The sequence below is a fragment of the Taudactylus pleione genome, unplaced genomic scaffold (genome assembly GCF_031769625.1).
Source record: "Taudactylus pleione unplaced genomic scaffold, aTauple2 ptg000161l, whole genome shotgun sequence".
NCBI classification, from domain to species: Eukaryota; Metazoa; Chordata; class Amphibia; order Anura; family Myobatrachidae; genus Taudactylus; species Taudactylus pleione.
In genome coordinates this window covers 6,076,025-6,088,777 of record NW_028284563.1, presented here as the reverse complement: position 1 = coordinate 6,088,777, position 12,753 = coordinate 6,076,025, and positions in this window count along the sequence as shown.

The window sequence follows — 12,753 nt, the reverse complement described above, 5'->3', positions numbered from 1 at the left end:
TGCCAGCGGCAGCTGTCTTTTTTGTTATAACAGCCAGCCAATGAGAGTCAGACAGACTCTCATTGGCTGCTGCGTCATCACTCATGAGCTCCATCTTCCAGCTCCGCTCCGCAATGGGTGGTGGGAGAGATGTCCTGACATCTCTCCCATCCCATAGTGCAGAGCGAGAGTGGGCATGGAGGAGTGGATAGCGGCGGTCGTCGGCAAGAGCGGGGATCAGGTAAGTTGCTTTTTTTTCTATTTTTTATGTGTTTTTTTTTCTGGCACAGCACAGGGGGGGGAGTGTATGGGGGGGAAGTGGCTACTAGGGGGCACTGTATAGGGAGTGGCCGCTACTGCGGGCACATTATGGGGGGGATGGACACTACTGGGGGCACTGTATTGTGGGGGCTGCTACTGGGGGCACATTATGGGGGGATGGCCGCTACTGGGGGCACTGTATTGTGGGGGCTGCTACTGGGGGCACGTTATGGGGAGGTGTCCGCTATTGGGAGCACTGTATAGGAAGACTACTACTGGGGGCACTGTATAGGGGGGACTACTACTGGGGGCACTGCATAGAGGGCACTACTACTGGGGGCACTGCATAGGGTTGAGTACTACTGGGGGCACTGCATAGAGGGGACTACTACTGGGGCCACTGCATAGGGGGGACTACTACTGGGGGTACTTCCTGAAATTATGGGGGTGGGGGGCGCCAGTCTATTACCTTGCCAGGGGCGCTCGGATTCCTAGATACACCCCTGCCCCCAGGTCACCCTATCATCTCGGATGCCCTCCACTGATGTGAAAGGCCAAATATTCTCTGTACAGCGCTTCGGAATATGTGTGCACTATATAAATAACTGGTAACAATAACAATAATAATAGTGCGGTTATCCGCTTAAATACCATATATACTGTATATTTTGATAAAATGTGATATATTCATATTGTATTAGTAGTTTTGTCTTTACCTTATACAGTGCACATATTCTTACAAAGTAGTTCAGTTGAGTGTATGGAAGTAGGCGTTACTTTGACTGGGTCATGACATTTTTTAAGCTTTTTGGAACAGGCCATACAATTGTATAGGAACACGGCAGCTGATTTATATTTTAGGAGCTTTTTAAGTTGCAGGTGACTGACAGTAATATGTATAATGAGATATAGGGACAAATTGAATTAGCCTCAAGCCCCCATTGGAGGCTTACACGCAGTGGCATATCTATAAGGAGTGCTGGATGGGGGTGCACATTCGAATCTGGGTCCAGGGTGGTCCATGCAGCGCACACCCTGCACTCATGTTCTTAAATACTTACCTCTCCGAAGTTCCACATTGGCAGCGGCGGTGCTGCAAAAATTACCAGAAAAATGGCGCAGTTACCATTTTCCTGGTGATTTTCGTAGTAGAAAAATTGCTTATAAAAAAACCACCACGTCATTTTCCTGAAGACCTGCGCATCCAGAATCTACTCACTAGCTCCGCCAGCTAGAGAGGAGGGGCCCTGGAAGGGGACTGCACACGGGGCCCCGCCTCTCTTAATACTCCCATTGTATGCATGATGTACGACTGTATGTACTTCCGGATCATAGAGAAGGTAAGACATTGTTTTTTCTACAAGTACCTTGATGCAGCACAAGCAGAAATAAGCAATATTTTACTGCCTGACATCCCTATAAACCTTGCAGCAAATTACATTTATGAGTTAAATGTGGCAGTAAAATGCAGCATACTATAGACATGTACTGTATGCTATACTGCAAAACACATGTGTATTTGTATCTCTTACACTGCAGCACGGTTTGCTCAGCTTTTTTTTTGGCATAATTAGGCATAATAATAAAATTGTCTCTATTAATAATATTTTGTACATTTTACTGTGAACATTTAGAATAATTAGAATTGCATAAGGTATATTCAGACTATAAGTGGAGTATAGCCTCCTTATTGTTTTTTGTAATAGTTTTGTTAAAACTCTTTGACTCTCATTTGGATAGAAGAACTATAACATTCATAATTGTTTGGGAGAGAGCTGTTGCCTAATAATCTCTCCAGCAACCATCAGACCTCCGCAAATGCCATCAGACCTCACCACTTGCCTTTTCAATGGCCATCAGAACCACCAGACCCCCCCCCACTTTCTCCTGGCATGGCCATCAGACCTCCTCACATGCCAACAGAGCAGTGACAGATCCATACGGAAATAATCACTACCCTATGATCAGAATCATCCTCTCCCCTGTCAAACAGTGTTGCCGCGATCACCCTCTTCCCCAGCTAACAGCATGATTGTGATAACGATCACAACCAACATCTCCTGCATATTGTATAGATGTGTGCATGGCAAATAAATTGTCACACATCACTAGTGCGGAGCATTGGATATTTTGGGGAAAGGGGTTTGGGGGCTGCCTAGTATTTCAAAAGTGCTAGGCATTCGCCAACTGTGCTGCAACCACACTCACAGGAAAGAGAACGAGTCAGTACTGGAAAGGGGAGGAGGCAAGATTAATATTTAAATGGAAAGACTAGCTTTGTCCTATCATCAGACCCCCTCACATACCCTTCAGATCCCTCACATGCTATTAGACCTTCCCACATGCTTGCTTACATTGCCATCAGTCATAACACTTGTACCTTTATGCACCTCATATGCCCATTGGACCTCTCAACATGCCATCAGATGCCCCACGCATTCCATCAAATTCCCTACACAGGCCCTGTACATACCCATCAAACGCCACAACCTATAAGACCTCCACCACATGCCCATCACACCTCCCCAAAGGTCTCCTCCACAAATGTACTCTCACTAAGGTTGGCCATCAACTATAAATGGTAAGCTATCATCAATGGCTTGATAGTGAGCTCATATGGCTTTACCATTGATCATGTACATCGCTAGTGGAGGTCCGATGGTGAATGCGCAGCCTCAGTCTATCATGTACAGCGGATTACATGCAAAGATTGGTTATGCATTGCCATGGCTAATCAAATATGAACTTCCATACAAACCTCTCCCATGTGTCTATATTAACTAATGCCATTGGCGTTATACAAGAAACAGTAGCACATACTGTAGTTATGAATAAAATAATAATAATAGTAATAATAATTTGAAATACAGTAAATGAGGAAATACTAATTGACAGTGATAGCTAAGACCTCTTGGGCTAGCTGTATGTGCTGGAGTGTGAATGAAGTTGGATGGCTTATTAATGTTATTCCTTATACAGGCCACTAGGAGCAGCAGAGGACTAATGATGCAGAGTAATTAGCTGAACAGGTATTAAGAACAGGTGCAGGCTAGCAGGATAGCCAGCGGATGCAGCAGTAAGTAGAACATCTTGGCGCTGACTGCAAGTATACCGTAACTGGGTGTCGGGAACACAACAGAAGGAGGCTCCAGGAAACACTGGAACTAGTGCTGGAGCGCTCCATTAGTAATGGAGCACTCATGGACCAGGCTGCAGTGATATATGCTGTTAAGCATTACTGGAGCAGCTTTGTTAGCACACACTGAGGCACAATGCTTGTGAAGTAATTACTGAAGCAGGTGTGCTGGAACACACTCAGGCAGAATGCTTGTGCAGCAAATACTGGAGCAGATTTTCTGGATAGAAAAGGAGCAGAATGCTGTAAAGTAATGCTGGGGCAGATTTTCTGGATAGCACTGAAGCAGAATGCTGTGAAGCAATACTGGAGCAGATACTGAACAAGGAGCCAGGGTACTGATCCTCAGAGAGAGATTTTGCACTGGCAATGAGATGTCAGCAGTTCCTGGTTTAAATCAGGCACCATGAGTGCTGATAGGCTGGGTGAGACGTGACCAGAGTGCTGGGAGCTGATTAGACAGAATGGATCATGTGATTCAGAGCATGATACAAAACAACAGGTACTGCCCGGAGTGAAACATCAACCACACTTACAGATAAGTGAACACAGGTCTCAGGAATGCCACAGGCAGCCAGCAGGGACGCAGATGGCAGTAAGACGATGGCCACCTGGTCCCCGATTTGTGAAACCAGGGGGTATATTTACTAAAGTGAGAGTTTTTAGAAGTGAAGATGTTGCCCATAGCAACCAATCAGATTCCAGCTATTATCTTCTAGAAGGTGCTAGTTAAATGTTAAATAGAATCTGATTGGGTCCTATGGGCAACATCTCCACTTCCAAAAAATCTCACTTTAGTAAATTTACTCCCAGGAGCCCTAAGAATGCAACATCTGATGGTAACGTGCTCTGCAATGGAAGAGATAAACAGGATGCTGTACTGTAAGTCAATTCTCAAAATAAGCGTGCACTTATATTCACAATTATACACATCACCACATCTGTGTGTTTAGCATATGTGTCTGGTTTGCTACAAGTCATCATTAGTAATGAGTACTACTGCTTAGCCTATAGTAGGTGCAAAAGGTGCATCTCCTAACAGCCATATATTCACTTACTTGCATTGCCTGTAGTTGTGTGCGCCCATTTATGAGCAGTGAAGGGCCGTGGCGTAAGTTCATCCATGACACCCGGTGGCAAGTTATAATTTGGCGCCCCCCCATCACAGCCACTGACACTGTAATGAAGCAATTTGCATGCAGATAGGCTATAGATAGACGAAGGCAGCAGCTGATGGTCTGACATGGAGCTCTCCACTAGTGTATGGTGGCTTCTCAGGTGCCCGGAAGGAGTGCCATGTATTGGGCGGTCCTGACGGGATATAGTTACAGCCCTAAGTGGGGTGAATATGTTGCGGACAATGGAGGAGCTCCCCCTTCAGAGCTGGAGTCCAGCGGCAGGCGCATCCATTGTCTCCCATAGTTCTGCCTCTGGTGAAGGGCACGGGTACTGGATGGGGCATGGGCCAAAATCAGGTAGATGTGGCCATGACCTCTCTCCCCAAAAAATGAAAAAAAATACGTTGTGCTGCTCTGTATACTACAGCAGTCTGTGGGCGGTACAGAGCTGGGTACCTGTAGGAGTGGGGGCTCCCAGTACGTCCTATCTCTCCGCAGCACTGTCTCTAGTCTCCCTTCTCAGTCACATGATCCCATCACCAGCCAATTAGGTCCCAGGGGGAGAGGCCGAGCTGTGCTGCACAGGGGGACAATGTGCATATCCCTACACCTTATTATGCTGCCCACTGCAACGCTGCTGAAGGGGACAAATGCAGCTGACCCGGGCCCTCCCACCGGGCCCCTGCAAAAGGCCCGGGTAAACAGTACTCGCACCCTGCCCTCTGGGTGCTCCTGAATATACACAAGATACACTCTACCAATGGGCCTCTGTTCAAGTCATCATCAGAACGTAAACCTGTCTAGACTGAAGCTTTTATAAGTTTATTGTCAATATATAATTCATCCCAGTGTTCTAGGAATGTAACAGAGCTGCAGTTTCCTCATTTAATTCCTGTATCTATTATAGTTCATACAGAATTCACATTTGTGTGGATCTCTGTCTTTTTTTGGGAACATTTATTTTATTAGTAATTTATTGGAGAACCCCATTTCTACTTGCTTGGAAAACAGCAATTACTCACCAATTATAAAATGGCAACTGCCATTGTGAAATATGCAGATCACACTCTGTGGGAACAAAATCTAAATAGACTATTGTCTCTAGTTGTTCATGACTTGTACATACATTATCTGCTTCTATTGTAAGACGCAGAGATGCCTCTGTTCGCATATTTAGCTTTATGAAGGGGTCATGTGCACACTTAGTAGGGTCATCCCACTGACGGATTAAAAGTGGGCTGCCCCATATCCGTAAACCTTTTTCCCTCATAAATCTGCATAAAAGCTTCACAAATTATGATATGCAAATGAACTATTGTAGAAGAAAAGCTGCCACAAGGCCAAGAAAGAGTAATAGCTCATGGTTGTTTGCATCTGTTTAACTGGAATTAAATACTAGCTTGAAATGGAACACAGGTGAAAATCTCACACTGTAATATAAAAATGGGGCATAACAAAAATAAAATAGGAATTTGATAAAAAACTATTTTTTAAGTTATTTTGTATGAAACTCAAATATAGAAATACACACATGCGAGTTAATAGCATGTACTTGTTACTTCTCAATGTCTGTGAGAACATTGGCACATGCCCACTATGTTGCTACATTTTGCCCCGACCAAGATGGCATCTTCAATAACTGGCTAATATCTCCATTTACTAAACAAAGCATTGATCATTAAAGTAAAAAAGTAGACCCCTGGATATGTAAGGATCTGATGAAGGAGAACATGAGCTAAAAATAAGCGATGCAGTGGGAATAATGTATAGTGCAGAGTAAGTTGCAGAGATTGGTTATGGTAATAAGGGGAAGGATTTAGGTTCATAGCAGGGTTATGTTAGGAGGGAAGAGTGTTGTCAAATGGTAGTTTGCAAGTGACATTATCTACATGTGTTGTGTGCTAAGTGCTAGAATCATTGACAGCCTCTCTGACATGAAGAATGCTCTGACCTAACTTCAGGCTACACCTTTTGTTAGAGAAGGAGACTGTATTTTTGGGACTGAATATAGATATAGGGGTGGCAGCCAGACAAGGCCATGATCCTTAACACATGTTATGTGGTCAAGGTGGCAGAACACCTCAGTACTTCACCTCTCTGTGGGACATTCAGAGACCCTCTATGGAAACCCTGCAGGAGCACCTGTGGACGCCAACAGGAATCTGGCAGAGAAGTGTCCAGGCAGGAATGCAGTCAGCAGCCACGGGCTGCAGAACAAATGGTGCAAAAATAAGGAAAGGATGGGCAGGAGATGCTCTGGTAAAGAATGGTTTGTGCGGTGGGTCAATTCAACCACAACTTTATCTGACAACAGAATACTGGCTGTGGCAGTTTCCTTGGCTTCAAAAAGGAGTGCGTCTCTCTCAAACCTACGAAGTAGATGGTTAGAAGAACAGATAAGAGGGACAGGAGTCAGTCCCCAAATGGGACCCAGCAGTAACAGGGGGCATCTATCAGTCCAAGGATTGGTCTTGGCTAGATTAGAATGCACAGCTTGTGACACTGGCAGCTCAGCATAGCTCACAGGTATAACATTCTGTTCCTGGAGGTGGGGTGGAGGTGCAGAGGAACTAGATGTGAAAAGTAAGATAAGAGAGGGAAATTAGTACTAATAAAAAATGCTAATAACGCTGTGAGCGCTGAGAGAATATTTCTGTGCCTGGTGACACAGGTCTGACAGAATGTGCGTTGAGCATTGAGGCAGTAGCTTCTGCACCTCATTGTGGTGGCTATGATCAAAAATTGCCCCCATAGGATCAGGATATCAAGGCTGTGTAATGGACATTAGGAGTCATCCAATACAATAGTACAATACAAAGGGGCAAGCACATGGTGTGCGAGAAAGTCTCAGGACCTCAAGTTTGGGGAGCCCGGGGACGGCGGAAAGAAAGAGGTCAGAAAACTGCTCAGCTGCTTTTTGGGATATAAAGCAAGAGCTCTACTGGGTCAACAACAAATAACGTGGTCCTTAGGGGACTGGCTGGTGGCAGTTATTTGCCTATTTATAAGCTGTATGGGAATTTCTAAATAAGTGGAGAAAGTGGCTGCTTGCAAAGCATTGAGGGGTTAAACTGATTGCGTTATGGGGTTCCTGGAGAATCTTCTTTTGGGTGAAGTCATGGCTGTAGATAGCCGACCTGGGCCCCATTTATAACGGGGGCATGGCCCATTCGCGGAAGGCTTGGCCATGCCCCTGAAAAAAATATATTTGCAGTGCTACATACGCTGGGCTACTGACAGGTAAGAGAATAGGGGGAGGCCTCAGACCCAGGCCCCTGCCATACCCTTTCAACAAGCCCGGGCACGGGTAATTAGTATTCGCCCCCCCCCCCCTCGCGGGACCCCTGGGTGAAGTGGCTTTACATTGGCTAGAATGTGAAAAAAAAAGCAAGTAACTTTGTATCTGGAACAAACCATGCTGCAAAGCGAGGGGTGCAAATATGTTTATTATTTTTTTTTTGCATGCAAGGTAAATACTTGCTGATTTTACATGTAGCCCACAAATGCTGGACAGCTTCATTTTTACACAGTTCCAATGAGTCTTTGGGGTAGATGTACTAAGCCTTGGAGAGAGATAAAGTGGAATGAGATAAAATACCAAACAAACAGCTCATAGCTGTCACATTAAAGGCTGTGATTGAAAAATGAAAGCAGCTGATTGGTTGATAGTTTATCTCCGTCTACTTTATCGCTCTCCAAGGCTTAGTGCACAGGATTTCTAGAGGGGGAGTTTCCAAATGCTTGATTTTAAAGCAAGTGTGGCCAGTCCATGAAGAGGGCATAATAAGCACTTAACCAGGTTTAATATACATCATAAACTACCTATCGGCAGATAATGTGTGCAACCATAAACATGTTATTACAACTTAACTAAAATAAAGAGACAGACAAAGTATATGCGATAAAAACATATGGTCAGCTTTATTTATTTTTACAACATAAGTATGGTGGAATAAGAAAGAACAGCAAGTCATCTGACGCCCCACTTGACTTAAGCAAGGATGTAATGCACTCACTGAAAAGGGCCACTATCCCAATTCAAGTGTCAGAGTGATATAACAACTTGCAAGGGCTGATATCCCTCTCTGGCAAGTTGGACGGTATCCAGCCCCCATCCCAATGCACTATTATTAGCCCACTCCGACGAGAGGTGCCGCTGACCCCAGTAGGGTAAAATCAGCCTAACCAGTGCATTGAAGGGGGGCGCACCGCCAATTACTGCAGCAAGGTGGACGCTTTATATAGACTGCCGTTCTTTCTCACCACACATGTTCCCAATGAAACATGTATGCCACCATACCACCTAACAAACTAAACCTCCTAACACTAAACCTATACCTTCAAGAAATAAAAATAGCCCCTCCTCCGTGAGGTGAACCCCATCCCTACGAAAAAGATTGGCATCTTGTACCCTAATTAGAGGGTGACGCACCACCAAACCTCCCATTTGCAAAACTCTCTCGGACACCCATCTATTCACTCTCTTTCTGGCCTTGTCCAGCCCCACCACACTATACCTGCACCTCCAGGAAAGCCTGGCAATAATGTCAGACCATACAATCACACAATCAGGCCACATACTGAGCAACACACCCAAATCTTGGATAATATCGTGCCGCAACTCGAGAGACGTCTGCTGGCACAAATCATTCCCGCCCAGGTGAATCACCAAGACTATAGGAGAACCAAAATTCTCAGCTGCCGTCTGTAGACAGGGCAATAACGATCCCCAGCGCATACCTCTGTGGCCTAATCAACTCTATCCCAACGAGGGAAAACAGAAGCATCTGTTGCAAAGCGGGACTGCCCCGCCCAAAACATATAGGAATGACCGACAAACCAAATGGGTTTACAATCCTGGATGCCACCTGCAATACACAGAAAAATACATGAGATACTGTGACTAAAATATTGCAGAGGGAGATGGTGGGTGGGGTGGGAAGAGGGGGAAGGAAGGCTTGACCCGAGGTAAAAACCTACAAAAAACCTGCTGGATCTTTTTATTTTTCGACTATCATATTCAATAATTTTATAATGTAGATAACCAATCAGTGTCCAATGCAGGGCAAAAAACAGGGCAAAATCCCCCGAGACCCCCACCTAAAAGGTGACGAGTTGGCCGAAGCACTCAAGCCTGAAACAAAGTACATCAAGACTCCACACGGACATATCTTCTGAATGCGTCGGACTTTCACCGCCCCAGGGCCTGAATCTCCTGTGGAGAAGAACCTGAAGAAGCTGCAAAAGTCAATCCGAAAGGAATGAGTACCGAACTCCGATGTGGAAAGCCCGACGTGCCGTATGCAACGATAAAAAACCGACCGAAACTGTAATTTAGTTAGAGGGGAACCATCTAAATGCATGAGCCAAGCCCCTTCAAGCGCGGGGCGGTAACTGATATATTGGGACGCAAGGTGCACCGGACAAATTCCCTCCATCGGAGAGGATTGCAGGGACGCCCATCGACCCCTACCCAGCTGATCAGTCTTAGATCGTTGAATACGGCAAAGCATGGAGCCACGAAGGACAATGTGAGATCGCAGCAGCGGGGGAGGGGCAGAACGAGACTGTGCAACCAACTCGCTGATGCGAAAAGCCCCATGGAAGGCCATCGCAAAAGCGAGCCGGAAAAGCAACGCTTCAAAAGGGGACGAACATATAACTGGCAAACACTCAATTAACCGTAATAATACGTCCGGACCAATGGGGCGCCGACGATCAACCGGCGCCGGGCTTGCGCGCGACCAGCCTCTAAGAGCCTTTTGTATCAAAAAACCCATAGTGACATCCCTACTTCCTGCCAGTTGCAAAAAGAAGAAAATGCCGGCCAGCCTCTGGGCTACATAAGCCCGCGACCTGCCTTCACCAAACAGACTCCACACAAATTCTATCATGAGTGCACGCTTGGAAGTACCTGCTGATCTCTGACTCTGTAAGAAGCATTCCCATTGGTGCCACGAGGCCTGATACGTAGTCAAGGTCCGAGGGGCCACGGACCGACGTGCGAGATCCTCCATGCCGGCTTGATAATCTGCCAACAATGAGATGGACATGATTCACCTCTTAAAGCTGCTGAGGGAGCCAATGCCCTGAACCTCACCCAATCTTGCCTAGACAGCGTGTCAGCAATAGCATTGTCAACCCCAGGGACGTGCCTAGCGGTAAAGCTAATATTCATTTGCAACGCGCGCAGCACCAGGTAAGCTAGAAGTCGCAGCACCGGGAGGCATGAGGATCTTTGGTTGTTGATGGCCTGTACAACCCCCAAATTATCACACCAGAACACCACTGACTGGTCGCACAAGCGCCAACCCCAGAGTTCAAGTGATACAATGATGGGGAAGAGTTCAAGGAGAAGTAAGTTTGAGGTCTGTCCCAACCTTACCCACTCCTCTGGCCATGTGGCGAAGCATCCAAGAAGGCCCCAAAACCAGAGGAACCCGCAGCGTCTGTGAAGAGCTGCAGGCCACGGTTCGTTTGCGGAACTGACGGCCAAATACGCACCCCATTGAAACCTGACAGAAAAACGTCCCAAACTGCGAGATCAAGTGTGTGCTCCGCGGACAAACGTAGGAAATTATGAGGTAAACGCAAAGTTCCTAAAGCACGCTGTAGCTTGCGACAGAAGACTCTCCCCATAGGGATAACCTTGCAAGCAAAGTTCAGCAAACCAAGCAAAGATTGACCCTGTCTGAGAGTGACCTTCCCTGATGCTAGCGCAAGAAGTATGGCGTCCTGCAAACGACAAATTTTGTCCTGAGGCAGGCGACAACACCCAGCAATAGTATCGATCTCAATACCTAAGAAGATTAAACAAGTGGAAGGACCTTCCATCTTGTCATGCGCGATTGGGACTCCAAATTCCGTGAAGAGCGCTTGTAGCGAAAAAAGGAGGCGATCGCAACGATCAGAATTGGAAGGACCCACACATAAAAAATCATCTAAGTAGTGAGCCAGACCCACCTCGCCGGATCCCGTGGTAACGCACCAATGGAGGAAGGAACTAAACCGCTCAAAGAAAACACATGACGCTGAGCAACCCATCGGGAGACATTTATCCAAATAATACCCGTCTGCCAACCTGAAACCCATGAAATGGAAAGAATCCGGATGCAAGGGTAACAGCCTGAACGCGGATTCGATATCCACTTTGGCTAAAAGCGGCGCAAACCAGCCCGAGAGCCGCGTCAAACGATTGGTAATGCACAGAACTATCGACCTCGGCAATGGCATCGTTGACCGACGTTCCAGGGGGGTGGGACAGATGTTGTATAAGCCGGTAACTACCTGGGGCTTTCTTGGGAACCACTCCTACAGGAGAAAGAATCAGGCCCGTGACCGGAGGTAAGTCAAAGGGCCCAATCATGCGGCCTAGACTGACCTCCTTCATCACCTTGGCTCTGACTATTTGTGGCAAATCATAGGCAGAACGGAGATTCCTGGGACATCTTGAACTTACTGCTCCCGAAACTGGAAGGCGGAACCCCTCTGTAAACCCTGAACGTAAAAAATCTGCATCATCGCGTAATGGATACCAATTAAGCCACTTGGTCATGGCATCCAACCGAATCAGGAACATAGCTTTACTTAGAGGATCCAGAGGTAACCCGCTTAGGTGCGGGCCCAGAGCCAGCTGCTGGGGGACCCCCTCTGTTTCTGGGGCAATCTTTGCTGGGGTGGCCTGCGTTGCAACGGATGCAGAGGTGTCGAAAACGACACCGACCCCCCATTGTGCAGTTGCCGTGGTTAAAGGCGAAACACTTTCCTTTCGCCTGATTATTACCAGTAGTCCTAGCGGGCACCGTGGTCGCGGAGTCCCCGCAGACTGAGAAACCTCCATCCAGACTTCTACATCTTTACAACCCAGCTCAAGATTAACTACCCTATCCTGTTTCCTGCGAAATTCCTCGTCATAGTGACGCCAGGCCGCACCCCGAGACGACCGGAACAGACCATGAATCAAGTGAAGATATCGAATAACATTAAGGTATTCGGACGGTCTGGTTTTTAAATAGTAGGCAGAAAAGACACAAAAGCCCGACAACCAGTTAGTATAGGACTTATAAGCCTCCACCCCTATGCCTCCTTTCTTTTTTGCTGCTGCGGACTCTTTTTTTAGCTTTAGCCGTGAGGGTGAACATGTCTACATAGCGTCCGAGGCGAATGCGCTTCCTAACACGCGTCCGTAAACCCCTTGTGACTTCTGTATTTGCGCAGTGTACTACGTCGGCTGGACCGGCCCCACCCTCTACGCTAGTG